This window comes from Vulpes vulpes, chromosome 1 (genome assembly GCF_048418805.1).
Source record: "Vulpes vulpes isolate BD-2025 chromosome 1, VulVul3, whole genome shotgun sequence".
In the NCBI taxonomy this organism is placed as follows: Eukaryota; Metazoa; Chordata; class Mammalia; order Carnivora; family Canidae; genus Vulpes; species Vulpes vulpes.
In genome coordinates, this window is record NC_132780.1 from 27,462,073 (window position 1) to 27,483,618 (window position 21,546).

Consider the following 21,546-nt stretch of genomic DNA (forward strand, 5'->3'; position numbering starts at 1 on the left):
CCACCACACACTGTTACGAGACCCACCATTTGCTTGAGATGGTTTTTGGCAGGGTCAATGGTTCATATCTAGGTACATATCCCATCATCATTCCACTTGGATGTTCAGTTGGTGATGCTCAACACAGGTGAGCCTTGGCTTTGTGCCCTCATATTTTCTTAGTTCCTGTCAACCTTTGCAGCTTTCTTGCAGGCTCCATCCTCCTAATCATGAAATCCCTAGGCCCTCTTTACACACTCACCCCGGGGAGCTCATCCACTCGTCTGGCTCCACTTGTCCTATCTATGCTGGTAAATACAAGTTTCTGTCCAGTTCTAATCTCTGTTCCAATCCAAATTCCTCCTGGACAAACCCATCTGGATGCCCCCAAGGCAACTCATGCTCAGCTCATCCAATATCAATCTCATCATTACTACTGCTTAACCCCGCAGCAATTCCTGGGTATCCATCTCAGACAGTGGGGCCAATATCTACCCAGTTGGACAAGCCATGGGTAGCTACCGGTCATCCTTGAGTCTTCCCTCACCACACCTTCTATGTCAATGAGGATTCTTAATTGCAAGCCAAGAAAACCAACTGGAAGCAACTGGAAGGATGTTCAGTAGCTCACAGATGCTACAGCAAGACTGCTGAGCAACAGTTCATCTGAGTGGAGCCAAAATCGATGATGCCTGCTCAGCCGACAGAACCGGCTTTGCCCCTAGGCACTGACTCCACTGTTTGTGTCACTAACAATTCTGATCCTGGACCTCAGTCGCTACTGCTAGAATTAACACAGATGCCACCATTACCAACTTCACCAGAATGGAGTCTGTGTAGTACCGGCTTATTTTTATGATTGGTTTACAACCAAGAAAGCAGGATGGGGGTGGGGGTAGGGATGCCACTGCAATTTGACTGACAAAGTATAGCAGCTTCATGCCAGTGGCTTCACTGCAAGCAATGTTGGGAAGTGAGTATCTCGCATTTTTTGCTTCGGGAGTGGGAGTAGTGGTTCTGCATCACACGATGGTAGGAATGCATCCTCAAGCACGGGAATGAGGTTCTGATGCCAGGTGGCTGCAAAGAATGGATAGTGTCTACTGTCCACCTATTGACTGCTCAACAAACACTCTTCACACACTTATACTTCATTTTTAAAAAATATTTTTATTTATTTATTTAAGAGAGAGAGAGAGAAAATGCACAGGGAGAGGGCCAGAGACAGAAGGAGAGATTTCCTGCTGAGCTTGATCCCAGGACCCTGAGATCATGACCTGAGCCAAAGTCAGAGCTTGACCTACTGAGCCACCGAGGTGTCCCTCACACACTTAAACTTCTTTAAAAAAAAAATGCTCCTGCCCAACATAATGCAACTCGCCCTCCTAAAAGAAAGCCCATTTGTTATCTGTCTGGAACCTTATCTTTTTTCTGCATGCAGCTTCAGATCCAGGATCTTATGTAGTGACCATTTCTACCTTATTTCTAAAATGATCCCATCTCCATGTTTTGTTGTGGAAGGATTATGTGTCAGTTATATCTCAATGAAACTCAGAGAAAAAAATTCTTCTTAATGGTGTGGAAGAAGAAAGACAGAGATGATTTCAAACCATTTCCCTTACACTTGAAGCAGCGAGGAAGAAAACACAGGGAACTTCTGTGGCCATAGTTTTGTAACCACCCCATGCCTCTACTAAGCACATCTAGCAAGCAGTTCCTTAAAGCCTTGGTCTCCTTGTCTCCTATCATCCCTCAGTTAATCCTTTATACTATGAGCTGATAAAAATAGTCACCCCTGAAAGATCTGAGCCATAGGTGGCCCTGCCTTTATAGACTTCCAGTAATACTAATCCTTGGAAAAGGGGAGTCAGGAGCATCAGAGTGTCCCTGGGGAACCCCCGCCCCACCTCAGGTTCATGCACATTGTCTACCAGTCTCCCACCTGTAACACTGTCCTTATATCCTTTTGACAATTAATTCAGCCCCTCCATCTGATGGCACAGCCCGTCCTGTATTACCTGCTCCCTGAAGGTCATAAGAAGCCTAACATGGCCAGCTGGCAGTCTTAAACTTCTAGTTTAAAGGCATCATTGCTATATCAGCTGGTGGGAGCCTCTTCTTCCTCTTGGGTATTAAGTCCTCTGAGTGATCAAGGCACAGAGTTGTGAGGATCGAGAGAAAGACTTTGACACAGCTGGTAGTCCAAGTGTCAGGCTCCTGAAAATGCTGCTGCAGAAAAAAACCCAACATCTCTGTGACCTTCTTGCCTGTAGCAATTGCTAAATCAGCAGGAAGATGTGCCTCACCCCTCTTGCACCACCACATCTTCTCTCAATTTGCATCTGAAACCCTAGTTGCAAGAGACTTGCAAATGTGGAGTTCAGTCTCTGTGTCACAGGAAGGGCTACTCAAAGGGGATTGGGGTGGCACTGGGTGCCAATTCTATGGGGACTGACCCCTTCAAGACATGGTCTCGACCATCTGTGCTAGGGTGATGGATGGCCACTCTGTTTGGCACCAGTCTGTTTGGTCACTGGTGAACTGGAGTCTCAGCGGTGTCAGTAACTAGGTCTGCCTTGGTGGGGTGAGGACTAGGACTTTGCCATGTCTTCATGCTTATTATCCTATTTCCTGACACTGGCCAGTCAGACCCCTGGTGAATCTTCAGTGAGGACTTTACTCCACGTGTCCACGGTTGATAATCCAGGTCACATCTCACTTACACAGGCCTTGGCCATGAGAACTCCTGTCCTTAATACTACCTGGAGTTTGACTTCCTTCAATAACATGTCCAGAAAAATCCAGTCCATATTTCACTCAACTTCCTGAAGATATGGGACCAAGTTTCATATTATTTAGGGTACTTTGCTGCAAGCAATAGAGACCAATTCTAGCTAATGTAGTCAGGACAATTATTATTTCAAAATTACCAGGCATTTCACAGAATCTGTGGAAGGGTGGCAAATCAAGGTTGGATACCACAGAACTGGTAGTCATCTCCCAAATTAGACTGCAGGGATGGTATTATGAATGCACCGCCGTCTATACCATTGGACAGCTTACATGGCTGGCTCTTTCAGTGTTGCCACCAGAATCAGTGCCCTTGCAGAGGGGATGTAGCCGCTTTCGCATGCACTGCCCCCCGCCCGCAGAAGGAATCTGCATGACTTCACTGCTTCATGTCACCATCTTCTGATTAAACACTGGAGATGAGGAGCCATAAAGAGGGTAGGTAGTTTTGATTGGCAGGGTCTAGATCCTGTGCCTGAGTCCTGGCTACTAGGAGGCTAGCAAATGAATACATGATTTTTTAATTACTGTGATAGGAGGCAGACTCTGTTCCCAGACCTGGGAAGAGCTTCAGCTGCAGTGTGGCCATAAAGAATGACAAACACTCACTATGTCCCCCATATATACTCAATTACTCATTCTACCCATAGTGGAATATCTATAGTCAATTCCTACTAACTCAACCTCCGAAATCTCTCTCTTTAATGGCTTTATTGAAATAGAATTCACGTGATAAAATTTACCCATTTAAAGTATATAATTCAATGGTCATTGGTATATTATGAATGTTTGTGAATTGGGGTAAAATACATAACATAAAATTTGCTGTTTGAAGTGTACAATTCAGTAGCATGAATTACTTTCATAATGTTGTGCAACGATCACCACTATTTCTTTTTTTTTTGATCACCACTATTTCCAAAACTCTTTCCATTATCCCGAACAGAATCTCTGTAATCATAACCATCATTTTATATTCCCACCAGCAATGTGCAAAGGTTCCAATTTCTCCAACATCCTTACCAATACTTGTTATTTTCCATTTTTTAAAGATTTTATTTATTTGAGAGAGTGGGGGGGTAGGGATTATAGGGGGGAGGCAGAAGGAAAGGGAGAAGCACATTCCTTGCTCAATGGGGAGCTTGATCCCAGGACCCTGAGATCATGACCTGAGCCAAAACCAGATGCTTAGAACAAACTGAGCCCCACCAGCACCCCTATTTTCCACTTTTTATTATAGCCATCGTATTAGATGTGAAATGGTATCGCATCGTGGTTTTGATTAGTGTTTCCCTGATGATTAGTAATATTGAGCATCTTTTCACGTATAGATGCACGTGTATATATTCTTTGAAGAAATATTTCATTCAAGTCCTTTTGCTATTTAAAAGATTGAGTTGTCTTTTTGTTGTTTAGTTGTAGGAGTTCTTTATGTTTTGTGAACATGGGACCCTTATCAGATATATGGTTTTCAAATAATTTTCTCTAATATGTGTGTTGCTTTTTCACTCTATTGATAGCATCCTTTGATGAACAGAAATTTTAAAATATGGTGAAGGACAATTTGTCAGTTTTTTCATCATTGTTACTTGTGCTTCTTGTTGTATCTGGGAATTCATCGCCAAATCCAAGGTCTTGAAGATTTACCCCTAAGCTTTCTCTAAAAATTTTATAATTTTTGCTCTTATATTTAGAATATTGATCCATTTTGAGTTAATTTTTGTTTAATTTTGTATATGGTATGAATTAGGTTATCTAATTCCATTTTTTTGCACCATCTGTTTAAAAATTGTGTTTTGCCCTATCAAATGCATTTGTTTCCCTTGCAGAAACCAATTGGCCAGGGATGCGTGAGTTTATTTCTGAACTGTCAATTCTATCCTACTGATCTTCCATCTATTCTCATCAGTATCACATTATTTTGATTACTATAGCTTTTGTATTAAGTTTTAAAATCAGGAAATATGAGTGCTATAACTTTGATCTTCTATTTTCAAAATTTCCTTGCCTATTCGAGGTCCCTTATAATTCCATATGAATCTGAATATTGGATTTTTTTATTTTGGCAAAAAAAGGCCATTGGAATTTTGATAGCAATTGCATTTAATCTGTAGATCTCTTTGGTTAGTATTAACATTTTTACACTATTAAATCTTTCTATCTATGAGCATGGGATGACTTTCCATTTACATAGATCTTAATTTCAGCAATGTTCTTTAATTTTCAGTGTTCAAGTATCTCACATCCTAGGTTATATTTATTTTCAGGTATTTTATTTTTCAGATGCTATTGTTCCTTCTTTTCTTTTTCAGTTTCCTTTTCTGATTATTTATTGTGGGCTATGTATAAAAATACAACCAATTTTTATGTGTTGATCTTGCTTCCTGCAACTTTATTGAATTCATTTATTACCTCCAGTAGCTTGTGTGTGTGTGTGTGTGTGTGTGTGTGCATATTCTTTGGGATTTTCTGTATGTAGAATAATGCCATCTGTAAATAGAGGTATTTCATATTACTTTTCCAATCTTTTATTCTTTTTCTTGTCTAATTATTCTGGGTAGTATGATGTTAAGTTCAACAGTGGTGAAAGTGGGGATCCTTGCCTCATTCCTGATCTTAGGGAGCAGTTTTAAGTCTTTCACCATTAAGTATGATGTTAGCTGTGGGTTTTTCATAAATGCTCATTATCATATCAAGGAAATCCTATTCTATTCCTAGCTTTCTGAGAGTTTTTTTTAACCTTGAAAGTATGTTGGATATTGTCATGTGCCTTTTCTGAATCAATTGAGATGATCATATGATTTTTTCTTTCATTGCATTAATATGATATATTACATTTATTGATTTTCTTATGTGTACTGCCCTTGCATTCCTGGCATAAATTCCACTGGCCACAGAATATAATACTTTCAGTGTGCTGTTCGATTCCGTTTGCTAATGTTTTGCTAAGAATTTTGCTTTTCTATTCATAAAGGATATTGGTCTGTCTTTATCTGGCTTTGGAATCAGGATAATGCTGGCCTCATAGAATGAATTAAGAAGTCTTCTCTCATCTTATTTGAAAAGTTTCAGAAGGGGCAGTCGATGCTCAGTCGACTAAGCATCCGCCTTTGGCTTCGGTCATGATCTCAGAGTCCTCGGATCAACCCCCGCATTGGGCTCTTAGTTCAGGGGAGTCTGCTTCTCCTTCTCCCTCTGTCCCTGTCCCCACTCGTGCTCCCTCTCTCTCTTAAATAAATAAATAAATAAATAAATAAATAAATAAATAAGTAAATAAATAAAATCTGTTTTAAAAAAGAAGAAAAGTTTCAGAAGAATTGATATTAATTCTTCTTTAAATATTAGTGGAATTCACCAGTGACACCATCTTGTTTCGGGCTTTTCTTTGATTCAGTCTCTAGTTATTGTAGGTCTGTTGAGCTTTTATATTTCCCCTTTTTTTTTAAGATTTTAGTTATGTATTTATTTGAGAAATAAAGAGAGAGAAAGAGAGAGAGATAAAGAGAGAGAGGGGGAGGGAAAGCAGAGGAAGGTGCAGAGAGAGAGGGAGAAGCAGACTCCATGCTAAGTGCAGAGCCCAATGTGGGGCTCGATCCCAAGACCCTAAGATCATGACCTGAGCTGAAATCAAGTGTCAGATGCTTAACCAACTGAGCCACCCAGTTGACTCTAAATTTCCTATTTCCTTTTAAATCAGTTTAAGTAATTTTTGTTTCTGGGTATTTATCCATTTTATCTCTATTATCCAATTTGTTGTTATACAATTGCTCATAGAATTCTTTTATGATCCGTTTTCTTTTTCTATGGTCAGTAGTGATGTCCCTACTTGCATTTCTGATTTTAGTTATTTGCATCTTCTCTCTCCTTCCCTTTGTCAATCTAGCTAAAATTTGTCAATTTTGTTGGTCTTCTTTTTTTCTTTTTAAGATTTATTTATGATAGACATAGAGAGAGAGAGAGAGAGAGAGAGGCAGAGACACAGGAGGAGGGAGAAACAGGCTCCATGCCGGGAGCCTGACACAGGACTCGATCCCGGGACTCCAGGATTGTGCCCTGGGCCAAAGGCAGGCGCCAAACCACTGAGCCACCCAGGGATCCCCAATTTTGTTAGTCTTTTCAGAGAACCAATTTTGGGGTTCATTGATTTTCTATATTATTGTATTTTCTATTCTATTTGTCTCTGCTATAATGTTAGTATTTCCTTCCTTCTGTTACCTTTGAGTTTAATTCACTCTTTTCTACCCCACCCCACCCCCATTTCCTCAAGGTATAAGTTAGGCTATTGTCTTGAGATATTTCTAATTTTTTTAAAGAATTATTTTTAAGTAATCTCCATACCCAATGTGGGGCTTGAACTCACAACCCTGAGATCAAGAGTTGCATGCCCTATTGAGTGAGCCAGCCAGGTGCCCAAATCTTTCTTATTCTTAAACTTTTTGACAGCTATGAATTTCCCCCTGAGCTCTGTATATAATGCAAATACCCATAGGTTTGGGTATGTTGTATTTTCATTTCATTTGCATCTAACTATCCAATTTCCTTTGTGATTTCTTCTTTGACCCATTGGTTGTAATCAGAGTGTGTTGTTTAATTTCCCCATATTTGTGAATTTTCCAATTTTCCTTCTCATTGATTTCTAGCTTCATTTCATTGTTGTTAAATATACTTTATATGATTTCAACATTTTAAAATTTATTGGCCCCTATTAGTGTCATATAGCCTATCCTGGAGAGTATTCATGTGCGTTTGAGAAGAACACGTATATTTTTATTGTTAGGTGGAGTGTTCTGTGTACTAGTTAGTTTATAGAGGTTGAGTTTAGCTGGCTTATTGTGTTCTTCCAGTCTCTGTATTGTTATTGATCTTTTGTCTAATATTCTATCCATTACCAAAACTAGAGTATGGAAGTCTCCAAATATTATTGTAGAACTGTCTATTTATCCCTTCAGTTTTGTCAATACCAAAGATCTCTTGAATCTATCCTTGCCAACAAACTTTTTCCTGTTCCACTGTAATGGCATTTAACTGACCTCCGCCTTACTCTGGTTAAATCTGTTCTCCACACAACAGCCAAAGTGGTCTTTCTTCTTCTTCTTCTTTTCTTAAGATTTGTTTCTTTGAGAGAGAGAGAGAGAGAGAGAGAGAGTCAGAGGGAGAGAATTTCAAGCAAACTTCCCTGCTGAATATGGTACCCAATTTGGCTCGATCTCACAACCCTAAAACCATTTTCCCTAGGCCTCCATTGTACTCAAGAAAAAATTCAAATTCTTTAGTGTCATTTCAAAGCCCAAAGTGACTTGGCTTTGACTCTGATTTTGTCTTCTTACCATTTGCCTTTTTAACTCTAATTTCAGATATATTGAATGTTTCATGTTTCCAATTGCATTAATCCTTCTCTAACCTTATGACCTTTGCTTTAATTTTTTTATGTTACCTAGAACTGTCTCTCACTCTGCACCTCAACCTCTTCACATAGAGAATTTTTATTGACCATTTACATGTCAGTTAAGTTATCAAATCCTCCAGGAAGCACACTATGACTTCCTGATACAAAATGAGGTGCTCTTTTGTTTTGTTTTTTAAAATTCCACCTCTACATGTGCTTTGACATTTATCATAGCACTTAATACCTCATAACAGGATTACTCTTTCTTTGGCTTGTTGATCTATACCACTGGAGCCTTTAGCATTGTGCCTGGAACGTAATAGCTCTGTTGGAAGAGCCAAGGCACAGTTGGCCATGAATATCTTTGCATGTTCTTATTGGTTATGCTGAGAACACAAGGCCTTGACCACTCTTCATCTGAGCCACTTGCGATGAGTAACCCTGAGATATGAGGTCGTATCTCCTCCCAGATGAAGAGTAGGTCTCTTTCCACTTACTGTAATAGTGATGACTCTCCTAAGCTCTGTGTATTCCTGTTTTGTAACACAATTCATTACACACACAGGCATGCATTATGGAAGTTTTGTGTTGGCCCTGTGGGATTGAGGGTGGGGAACATAGGAAACCCATGCACATCTGCTTTTTCCATCGATAACCAAAGTCCTTTGTCTCTGACCCAGGAATCTCATGTCTTCTGTTAGCATCCAAAAATGCCAACAGGCTAACTTGTTAGCTTACAAGTAGAATAAAATCCTAGACTCTTTACTGCCCTTGACAAAATCAAGGTATAGTTATCTCTAGTAACAAGAACTGGAATTGACATCTGTATTAGTTTGCTAAGGCTGCCTTAACAAAGCATTGTAGACTGGGTGGCTTATACAACAGAAATTTATTTCCTTGCAGTTCTGGAGGCTAGACATCTGAGATTAAGGTGTTGGAAGTTTTGATTTCTTCTGAGGTTTGAGGGAGGATATGTTTCAGGCCTCTCGCCTTGGCTTGCAGATGGCCTCTTCTCCCTGTGTCTTCACATCATCCTCCCTCGGTCTGTGTCCAAATTCTTTCTTCTTATAAGGACATCAATCATATTGGAATAGGGCCCACCTTAATGACCTCATTATAACTTAATTACCTCTGTAAAGATGCTATCTCCAAATATGGTCACATTCTGAGGTACTGGGGGTTAGGACACTGATATGTTAATTTGAGGAGGACCACAGTTCTGCCCATAATAGCACCATAAAGAAAAGCAGAATACAAACATTCATCAGGTTTTATAGCATAACCTCCCCACCTTGTTATTTTTAATGAATTATCAATAAAAAATAATTTAAAAAGGTAACTTCAAGATGTTAAAGTTATTTTTGAAAGATATAAAATTCATTTTTTCCCTAGGTATTTCAAAAATTATTCTTAAATCCTTGAAACTTGGCAGTTTCCTCAAGTGGTTACACTAATAGATCTTTTTGATCGTCTGAAACTGTGTTTTAGAGCAGAGATATTTCTAGCATTACACTAAAGCAATAATTTACTACATGTATTGATTTAAAATTTTCTCTGAAATTAAAACATAGGAATAAGGAACATTTTTTATTGGTAGATATTCTCTAACTAAGAGAAACGATAGAATTAAAACATTACAAGTAGTCACAACATGAGGACGGTCTATATTGACTTGGGATTTATGCTTTTAGCTTATGATATCTCATTTCTTGTTTTGTTTATTATGTGGAATTCAACATTAGCTAGTGATGTGGAAAAGAGATTTCAAGTGAATGAGCCTTGAGGAATACAATTAAAGAATAAAACAGCTAAAATAACTCATAATTTATATTCCCTCAGTACAAACAAACAAGACAGTTGGAATAGAGAAAATATTTCTATTCCGTGGAAATAATCTTTTAGAAAGGCTTTTAATCCCAAAAGCATTTACTTTTTTGTTTGTTTACCAAAATATGGGTTTTTGTCTCTGAAGAAATACTACTGTAGAACCACAATCTTGATTATGTATAAGAATATACATTTTCTAATAGATTGAGCCATAATTGAATTACTCCAGAAATGATCATCAAATTTGACTTTTAAAAAAACTTCCCTAAGAAAGGACACCAGGGTGGCTCAGTTGACTTTCCTTCTAACTTCCTTCGTGAGTATAATTGTGGTTGAGATCTATCCATGCTTTTGTGCATATCAATAGTTCATTCCTTTTTATTGCTGAATAGTAGCCCACTGCATGGATATACTACTGTGTGTTAAACCATTCACCTGTTGATGAATATGTAGATGTTTCCTGGTTTGGGTTATTATAGACAAGCTGATATGAACATTCTTATATAGGCTTTTGTGTGGATGGAAAGACGTTGGTGAGGGTGATGCAGAAAATAGAGAGATTGGGATTTTATATGTTCCCTTGTTGACTAAACATTTTAGAAAGAGAATACTGAACCAGGAGCACCCTCAGTGAAGTCTGAAGCATACGCTTACATGCTGATAGTTTGAGAAGTAATCCCCAGAGTGGGAATGAGGGGCTGGGGTGAGTTGTGTGGGAAAGAAGGTAAAGTCAATACAATGTGCTTTATTGGGGTTGCCACTTTTAAGCAAGGAAGCTTGATTGTTTAGTATATGTGCTGCCAAAGCAAGGACAAGGAAGCTTGATTCTTTTTTCTTTTTTTAAAGATTTTATTTATTTGAGAGAGAGAAAATGAGCAGTGGGGAGGGGCGGGGGGAGAGAGAGAAAGAGAGAAGCAGATTCCCCACTGAGCAGGAAGCCTGATGAGGGGCTCGATCCCAGGACCCCAGCATCATGACCTGAGCAGAAGGCAGACTCTTAACTGACTGAGCCACCCAGATGCCCCAAGGAACCTTGATTCTTAGTGGACACCTCCTGAACCCAGAATTATTCACCCAAAGGACAGGAGATGGGAATGTCTATCTACCAAATCTTACTCCTTATTGTTCAGGGGCTTTCCCTGGAGGAATCACTCCATGCTTCTGTGCTGTGCATGTGCCAGAGCCTAGCAAACACTGCTCAACTCTGTAGTTATGAAATAGAGAAGTAAAAAAAAAATGAGCATCTGGCTCATTATGCGTGGCATATGGTATGAGTACATTGGGCACCCTCTGAAAAGCATCATAAATCCAAAAGTACTATTTTACTTATATCCTGAAAACTGCAAAAATACCTCATCCATCCTAAGCATATGGGCAATATAGAAAGATTTAGAATGGAAATGAAATGTTACATTGCGATTCCGTTCCTCCTGTGTAACTTTAAGAGCAATGAGTAAACTGATTTCATCATTTTCCCGAAGCCTGGGAATGTCTACATTCTGTGCCCTCCAAGCCTGTAATCTATGCTATGTTTGTGGTTTCTTGTGTATCTTGGGTGAAAACTTACTCCTGGTCATTGATTTGTGGAAGATTTGTTCAGTCAGTGATACTGATGGAGAACTTATTAGACTCTGTCGTATTTTGAGTGATAAAGGCATTCAATTACTGTGTCAGTTTCACAGCTTTACATTTTCCAATTAATATATAGAAAAACAAAATCATACCATTGGGAATGAGGTTAGGTATGACCTTTTAAGCTTTTTAAACTAAAAATGAAATATAGGTAAAAATCCAAAATATTATGAAACAAAACACAGAAAGTAATAAAACCAGAGGAAAAATTGAATTGATAATTGAACATTGAAAGATAATTGTGTTGGTTTCCTAGAGCTCTCATAGCAAATCACCATGGACATAGTGGTTTAGACAACAGAAATTTATCCTCCCTCAATTTTGGAGGCCAGAAATCTGAAATTAAGGTGTGGGCAGGACTATGCTCCCTCTGGAGGCGCCAGGGGAGGATCCATCCTGCCTATTCCAGCTCCTGGGGACTGTAGGCAGTCCTCCGCTTCCAGGGCTTGTCATCACACCCCTGCAACATCTAGCTCTATCTTTGCCAGCTTCATTCATTTTGCCTTCTCTTCTGTGTCTGAGTCTTCCCCTCTTCTGTCTTAAATCACAATCTGCCTTTCTCTTAGGATGCTTCTGATTGGGTTTTTGGTCCATGCAGATAATCCAGGATGAGCTTCTCACCCCAATATGCTTCACTGCATCTGCAAAAAACAACATTCACAGATTCTGGGGATAAGAATATAAACATATCTTTTGGTGTCACCATTCAAACCAGTACAGTAATTGTTTGAAAAAAGTAATAAAATAGACATAACCTGGACAAGTCTGATCAAGAAAAGGAGGAAGAAGAAGAAGAAGAAGAAGAAGAAGAAGGAGGAGGAGGAGGAGGAGGAGGAGGAGGAGGAGAAGGAGAAGGAGAAGGAGAAGGAGAAGGAGAAGGAGAAGAAGAAGAAGAAGAAGAAGAAGAAGAAGAAGAAGAAGAAGAAGAAAGAAGAAGAAGAAAGCAAGCACAGGAAAGAACAACAGGATAGGAAAAGGGGTGTAATTATATATTATAGATACAGAGGAGATTTAAATTTAAGGATAACAAAATGTACAGCTTTATACCAGTACATTAAAAAACTTAAAGAAAACTGACAATTTTCTAAAATGCTCAAGTTGGCTAAACTTGGCTCTAAAAGGCATAGTATAACTAAAAAGATCATGAATCAAAAGAGAATTTGAAATGGTAGTCAAATATCTTCTAAAATAGATATTATTTAAATGCTTTTATAGATGAGTTCATCAAACCTTCAAGGAACAGAAAAAATTTATCCTATATTCCAAATACAAAAAAAAAAAAGATTATTTTCTTGAGCTGCCATCACAAAATATCACAGGCTTATTACTTAAAACAGAAAATTACTTTTTCGTCTTCTAGAGGCCAGAAGTCCAAGGTCAAAGCTCCAAAAAAATTCAGTTTCCGGTGAGACTTGGCTTGCAGACAGTCCCTTTCTAGCTGTGTCCTTACCTGGCTTTTCCTCTATGGGTGCATGCAGAAATTGAGTGAGAAAGCTCTGGTGTGTTTTCCTCTTCATATAAGGACACCCGTCCTATCAGGCTTGCCTTGCCTGACCTGAACTGCCCCCTCATGCCTCACTTAAGCCTAATTGCCTCCTTAAAGATCGTATCTCCAGATAGAGTCACATGGGGAGTGGTCAGGCCTTCAACATATAAATTTAAGGGTGGGACACAAGTCCATTTTTAACAAAGGTAAAAAATTAAATAACTGAGTTTATGACAATAGTATCAATCTGATATCAAAACAGGAAATGGACCTCACAGATAGAAATCAGTAAGTCAATGTTGCTTGCCTATGAGTCTAGATAGAAACCCTTAGAATATTAAAATAAGTTTATGCAAGGAATGTGGAATGTTTCAAAATAGAAAAATGACAATGTTTTCGATACAGACATTATTCAAAGCTGAAATCCCTATTATCTTCAATTTGACACTAATGATAAAAGAATAAGCATCATTGGGAAAAATTAGTCATAGCAGGAAATAGCCTAAATCTGCATTGGATGTTAAGAACAGCCAGCAAACATCAGTAGCGATCTGGTTAAAATCAGAAACAAAACCAGCTGGTTTCTACCCCTACGGAACATTATGTTGGAGATTTGAGCCACTGCAATAACCAGCAGAAAGAGGTATGAACATCAGTGAGGAAGACAAAACAATATGATTTTTTCAGTTGAAATGATTTCTGTCTTAAAAAAGGGCACCAACTAATAAATGATTAGTTTTAATAAGTTATTTCAATCAGATAGCCAGACACAAGATGAATATAAAGAATCAATAGCATTATTGCCTAGATGACAATAATCAATTAGGAGCCATAATAGAAAAAAATTATAAACAATGGCAGCCAAGATTTAATATCTGCACTAGTAAGTCTAACATAGTAAGTGGAAGATCTACATAGAGAAATCTGTAAAGTATTATTCGATGAGTTAGAAGAAAATTTAATAAGTGACAAAATATTTCCGAAGTTCATTTCTAAATTCAGTGAATAACCATCAAAATTTCAACGGATTTTTTTTCATGGAAATTAACTCTCTGATTTTAAAATTCATAGGGAGCCATAAATGTGCATGAACACCCAAATATTGTTAAAAAGAGAGCTAGGATTTCTACACAGGTATAAAAATATTACAGATTTGCTCTTCCAGACATTGTTGGTGGTCTATCTGATATCCATTCTCTCTTCTTACTTGCTAACACAATCTTGATTTTATTTGGAGTGGTATAGTTTTCAACCTCACAGTTTCCTTTGCTCTTGAAGTGGTCCTGTGACATAGTTTGGGTCAATCAGATTTAAGTAAAGTTTTGTCATGTGAGACTTTTGGGAGAAGTATAGTTTTCCTGGCACAGAGGGACGCATTCAAATTAGATATAGGTATAGTTTTTCCCATTCCTTGCTCATTCCTCTCTTTACTCTGCCTATGATATGATGCCTGGAGGTTCATCAGCCATCTGGCGGCCATGAGAGCCAAAACCTCAAGTGACAAAGTGGCAGCGCTGACAGCAAGAATGATTCTGCATCACAGATGCCATCTTGGACTTGCCATGCCTGACCTGGACCGTCTAGCTCTGGCATTTTCGTTACACAAGAATAATCAACTCCAATTAAGCCACTGTTATCAGAATTTTGTGACATGCAGCCAAACGCAGTCCTAACCGATACAAAAACAGGGAGCCACTGATATGGATGGAGGGATAGACAAATCCATCTATGGAAGAAAATACAAAATTCTACATCAGAACCATGCAAGTATGGGATTTTGCATAAAATAATTAATGAAAAAAGAATGGGCTAATGAATAAATTGTAATTGGCTACCCATCTGAGAAAAAAGATGGAGATATTTACCAGACACAAGGGGGAAAGAATAGAGGTTGTGAGTGGTAGGGTGACCTGACATCCTGGCTGGCCTTGGACAGCCCCATCTTACTCTTGTTGTCAAGGTATAAGTATCAACAGCACTCCATTGAAGGCTCAACAGTGAATTGTCTGGCCATGACTAGTCGTGAAAGGACATTGCCAAAGCTGCCTGTACCACAGCTTGTAGGAGCCTACAGTGCCCAGCGTATAAACCCAAATGGAGCTTGTGACTAGTTACAAAAACAGGCCTCTTGCTGGCATGAGAAGGACCTGCCTATTTCCACCAACTCTGTAGGCACAGGAGGTTGGAATCATTAATACCACATCTGCTTCTAGATGTAGGGCTCCGGGAGCCTGAGTGAGCACAAAGGAGATTTTGAAATAATACGGAACCAAAACGAAATTCCAAGTCAAAATTCTAAAGCACATTAGGAGATCAAATAATTGACAAAAGAAGAATTTTGAAAGTAATTTCATCCACGTGAAAGTATATTTCTTGTAGGACCTTTTAATAATTTAAAAAAGTGTATGTAGGGATCCTTAAAGATACAAATGAGAGGATAGTGTCTATTAAAAACAAAGAAGACATCGTCAAACACAAAGCCAGAAATGAAACAGTAAGGGTTGAGTCTATGAATTAATTAATTAGAAATCTAGGAAACAAGATATATGGTCTCCTTAAAAATTGAGACTGAAAAATTTAGAGCAGACTTAGGTTTACAGAAAAATGGAGCAGAAAGTTTGCGAAGACCTCATGTACCTGTCACCTTCTCTCTACCCACACACAGTCCCCCTTTTATTAATATCTTGCATTAGTGTGGTACAGTTGCTGCAATTGAACCAATATTGATACATATTAGCTGATGAATGAACTTTATATTAGGTTTCACTCTTTGTGTTGTACATTTGTGGGCTTTGACAAATGTGTGATGTCATATATCTACCACTTTAATACCTTATGGAATAGTTTTACTACCCTAAAAATCAGATCTGTAGTTTTGAAATACAAGAACTTGAATAGGAAACATTCTATACTGAACACAGTAAAAACAAGAAAGTGGTACATTGGGGGAATAATAATAAGGCATCTGTTCTGTACACCTGACGAAAAAACAAGTATTTTAAATGTACAGAAAGAAAATTAAGGAACATCGATGCTAGGTCAAAAGGGTCAGCCTACACCTCTAGGAAGGAGTTCCAGAAGGAGTGAGTCAGAGGCAAAGGAAAGGAATCAATATTTGAAAATTTAAACTCTTTTAAGGATTTCCCAGAAATTGAGGAAAGGCATGGGTGCTTAGGTCAGAAGTGCACGGAGCATCGAGGAGAATAAATGAGATAAACATCACCTAGATCCAGAGTGAGATCTACAATTTCCAAGAAGTAAAGTCAAATGTCTAAAACAGTCAGAAAAAGACAGACAGACAGAGAGAGAGAGAGTCCTTACAAGGGAAGAGTACATTGGCTAAACACAGCAGAGAAGCTAGATGTTAGAAAATAATGAAATCACATCTTCAAACAGTCGAAAGACATGGCAAGGCTAAATGACCAATCAGAATTGCCTGCGTACCTTAGAGATACTGCAGGTTCGGGTCCAGACCTCCACGATAAGATCCCTCTTGAGGTGTCTCCTTTGACAAATGTGTACTTTAGAAGTGTCTTGCTTAGTGTCCAAATATTGGGGGATGGTCCAGCTGTCCTGTCCTTCTGTTACCATTTACTGGCTTAATTCCAACGTGGTCTGGATGTGTTCTATCTGGTGAAGGTCCGTGTGAGTCTGCCGTTGGGTGGAGTCTCTAAACAGGTAAGTTAGATCCGGTGGGTGAATGGTGCTGCTCAGATAATCTATGTTCCTAATGATTTTCTGCTCAGTCTATGAACCGCTGAAGGAGTGTTGGCGTCCACAACTCTGAGAACATTCCCTCCCTGGGCTCTGTCGTTCCTGCCTCTTGAGTTCTCATGCTCTGTTGTTAGGTGCGTGCATGTTTAGGATTGTTATGTTGTTTTGGCAAATTGACTCCTATATAACTATGTGGTGTCCCTCTTTCACTCCTATAATTTTGTCTGATTTGTCTGACATTCACGTGTCCTCTGGTTTCCCTTTGATGAGCGTTAGCGTGCTATAGCTTTCCCCTTCCTTACTTCTGACTGCTCTCTGTAAACAGCAGAGTTTCCCTGGTTGTTGTTGTTGTTGTTGTTTTAATGATCTCTGACACTTTTTGTTTTTTTTTTAAAGATTTTATTTATTTATTTGTGAGACACACAGAGAGAGGCAGAGACATAGGCAGAGGGGGAAGCAAGCTCCATGCGGCAAGCACGATGTGGGACTCGATCCCAGAACCCCGGGATCATGCCCTGAGCTGAAGGCAGACGCCCAGGCATTGAACCACCCAGACATCCCTGACACTTTCTGTGTTCTAACTGGGGTACGTAGACCATTCACATTTAAAGTGGTCACTAGTACAATTGAATTAATACCCACCACTTTGTTAAGTTTGCTGTATTTATTCTTACCCCCAGACCACCATCCAATTTTTTTTCCCTGTCTGGTTTTAATTGAGTATTTTATATAATCTCATTTTCTCTCTTCTCTTAGTTATCAATTATACCTTTTTTCTTTTCAATTTTCAGATTTCTTTTTTTTTTGTATATTTTTTTTATTGGAGTTCAATCTGCCAACATATAGTATAACACCCAGTGCTCATCCCGTCAAATGCCCCCCTCAGTGTCCGTCACCCAGTCACCCCATCCCCCCCCACTTCCCTTTCCACTACCCCTTGTTCATTTCCCAGAGTTAGGAGTCTCTCATGTGCTGTCACCCTCTCTGATATTTCCCACTCATTTTCTCTCCTTTCCCCTTTAATCCCGTTCACTAGTTTTTTACATTCCCTGAATAAATGAAACTATATAATGTTTGAAGTTTAGTCAATTGGAGAAGGTCAATTATACCTTCTAAAAAGCTTCTTTAAGTGGTGGCCCTACAGTTAACAATATACATTTATTTATTTTTTAAAAAAGATTTTGTTTATTCATTTGACACACAGAGAGATAAAGAGAGAGCACATACAAGCATGGGGAGGGAGGAGGGAGAGGGAGAAGCAGACTCCCGCTGAGCAGAGAGCACAATGTGGGGCTTGATCCCAGGACTCTGAGATCATGACCCAAGTGGAAGGCAGATGTTTCACTGACTGAGCCACCCAGGTGCCCCGAAAATATACATTTAAAATCAAACTAAGTCCACCTTCGGATAATGTTGTACAGATGCAGGGACCTCATAGCAGAGTATTTCCTCCCTTCCTCATGACACTGCTACCGTTCCCTTCCCTTATCCGTGTGCTGTGACACCCATTACATTACTACTGTTAATTACTCTACACAGTTCTCCTTTAAATCAATTAGGAATAATAAACAACTTAATTTTACTACCGTTCATCCTCTTCTTCTTTTTAAATTTTTTTGTTTTTAATTTCTTCTTTTAACTTTTTCAGTTTTTGATTTTTATTTAAACTCAATCTGCAAATAAATAAATAAATAAATAAATAAATAAATAAATAAATAAATCTGCCAACATATAGTACATCATTAGTTTCAGATGTAATGTTCAATAATCCATCAGTTCCATATAATACCCAGTGCTTATCCCATCACGTGCCCTCCTCAATGCCTGTCACCCAGTTACCCCATCCCCCCACAACCCATCCAGCAATCCTTAGTTTGTTTCCTAGAGTAGGATTCTTTCATGGTTTGTCTCCCTCTCTGATTTTTCCCCACTCAGTTTCCCCTCCCTTGGCATATGATCCCTTTAATTCTTTCTTATATTCCACATATGAGTGAGACCATTTAACTGTCTCTCTCCAATTGACTTACTTCATTCAGCATAATACCCTCCAGTTCCATCCACGTAAATGTAAATGGTAGGTATTCATCCTTTCTGATGCCTGAGTAATATTCCATTGCATATATAGACCACATCTTCTTTTATCCATTCATCTGTGGGAGGATGTCATGGCTCCTTCCACAGTTTGGTTATTGTGGACTTTGCTGCTGTGAACTTTGGGGTGTAGGTGTCCTTTTGTTTCACTACATTTGTATCTCTGGGGTAAATACCCAGTAGTGCATTTGCTGGGCCACAGGGTAGCTCTATTTTTAACTTCTTGAGGTCATTCCACACTGTTTTCCAGAGTGGCTGCACCAGCTTGCATTCCTGCCAACAGAATAAGAGCGTTCCCCTTCTCCACATCCTCTCCAACATTTGTTGTTTCCTCTCTTTTTCATTTCATTCTCACTGGTTATCAAGTGGTATCTCATTGTAGTTGTGATGTGTATTTCCCTGGTGCCAAGTGATGTGGAGCATTTTTTCATGTGCTTGTTGGCGATGTGTATGTCTTCTTTGGAGAAATGTCTGTTCATGTCTTCTGCTCATTTTTTGACCAGATTATTATTTTATTTGGGGGGGGGGTGTTGAGTTTGATACATTCTTTATCAAGATCTTGGATACTAGCCATTTACCTGATATGTTATTTGCAAATATCTTCTCCCATTCTGCAGGTTGCCTTTTAGTTTTGTTGACTGTTTCTTTTGCTGTGCAGAAACTTTTTATCTTGATGAAGTCCCAATAGTTCATTTTTTTACTTTTGTTTCCTTTGACTTTAGAGATGTGTCTTGCAAGAAGTTGCAGTGGCCGAGGTTGAAGAGAGTGCCACCTGTGTTCTCCTCGAGGATTTTGGTGGATACCTGTCTCACATTTAGGTCTTTCATCCATTTTGAGTTTATCTTTGTGTATGGTGTAGGGAGTGGTCTAGTTTCATTCTTCTGCATGCAGTTATCTAATCTTCCTGACACCATTTATTGGAGAGACCGTCTTTTTGCCATTGGATGTTCCTTCCTACTTTGTCGAAATGAGTTGACCATAGAGTTGAGGGTCCATTTCTGAGTTCTCTATTCTGTTCTACGGATCTATGTGTGTCTGTTTTGTGCCAGTACCATACTATCTTGTATCTTGATGGTGACATCTTTGTCATACAGCTTGAAATCCAGAATTGTGATGCCCCCAGCTTTGTTTGTTTTTTCAACATTCCTCTGGGTATTCAGGGTCTTTCTGATTTCACACAAATCTTAGGACTATTTGTTCCAACTCTGTGAAAAATGTTGATGGTATTTTGACAGGGATTGCATTGAGGGTGTAGATTGTCCTGGATAGCATAGACATTTTAACAATATTTATTCTTCCAATCCATGAACATGGAACATTTTTCCAACTCTTTGTGTCTTCCTCAATGTCTTTGATAAGTGTGCTATAGTTTTCAGAGAACAGGTCCTTTACTTCCTTGGTTAGGTTTATTCCTAGGTATCTTATGGTTTTTTGGTGAAACTGTAAATGGGATAAATTCCATAATTTTTCTTCTTCAGTCTCATTGTTAGTGTATAGAAATACAACTGATTTCTGTGCATTGATTTTGTATCCTGCCACATTGCTAATTTGCTCTATGAGTTCTCCAATTTTGGGGTGGAGTGTTTCGGTTTTTCTATATAAAGAATCATGTCATCTGTGAAGAGTGAGAGTTTGACTTCTTTGCCAATCTGAGTGCTTTTTATTTCTTTTTGTTGTCTGATTGCTGAGGCTAGGACTTCTAGTACTATGTTGAATAGCAGTGGTGAGAGTGGATGTCCCTGTCGTGTTCCTGACATTAGGGGAAAAGCTCTCAGTTTTCCCCCATTGATAATGATATTCTCTGTGGGCTTTTCATAGATGGGTTTTATGATATTAATCTGTGTTCCCTCTATCCCTACACTCTGAAGAGTTTTAATTCAGGAAAGAATGCTGTATTTTGTCAAATGCTTTTTCTGCATCAGTTGAGTGATCCTATGGTTTTTATCTTTTCTTTTATGAATGTAATCTATCACATTAATTGATTTGGAGATATTGAATCACCCTTGTATCCCAGGAATAAATCCCACTTGTTTGTGGTGAATAATCCTTTTAGTGTACTGTTGGATCCTATTGGCTAGCATCTTGATGAGTATTTTGACATTCATGTTCATCAGTGATATTGGTGTGTAATTCTCCTTTTTGGTGGGGTCTTTATCTGGTTTTGAGATCAAGGTAATGCTGGCCTCATAGAATGAGTTTGGAAGTTTTCCTTCCATTTCTATTTTTTGAAATATCTTCAGTAGTATAGGCATTATTTCTCCTTTAAATGTTTGATAGATTCCTCTGGGAAGCCATCTGGCCCTGGACTCTTGTTTTTTTTTGGGAGGTTTTTGATGACTGCTTCAATTTCCTTGCTGGTTATTGATCTGTTCAGGTTTTCTTTTTTTTTTTTTTTAAAGATTTTTTATTCGTTTATTCATGACACACACACACAGAGAGAGAGAGAGAGAGAGAGAGAGAGAGAGAGAGAAAGAGAGGCAGAGATACAGGCAGAGGGAGAAGCAGGTTCTACGCAGGGAGTCCGATGTGGGACTTGATCCCGGGTCTCCAGGACCACACCCTGGGCTGAAGGCAGCACTAAACTGCTGAGCCACCTGGGCTACCCTGTTCAGGTTTTATATTTCTTCCTGTTTCAGTTTTG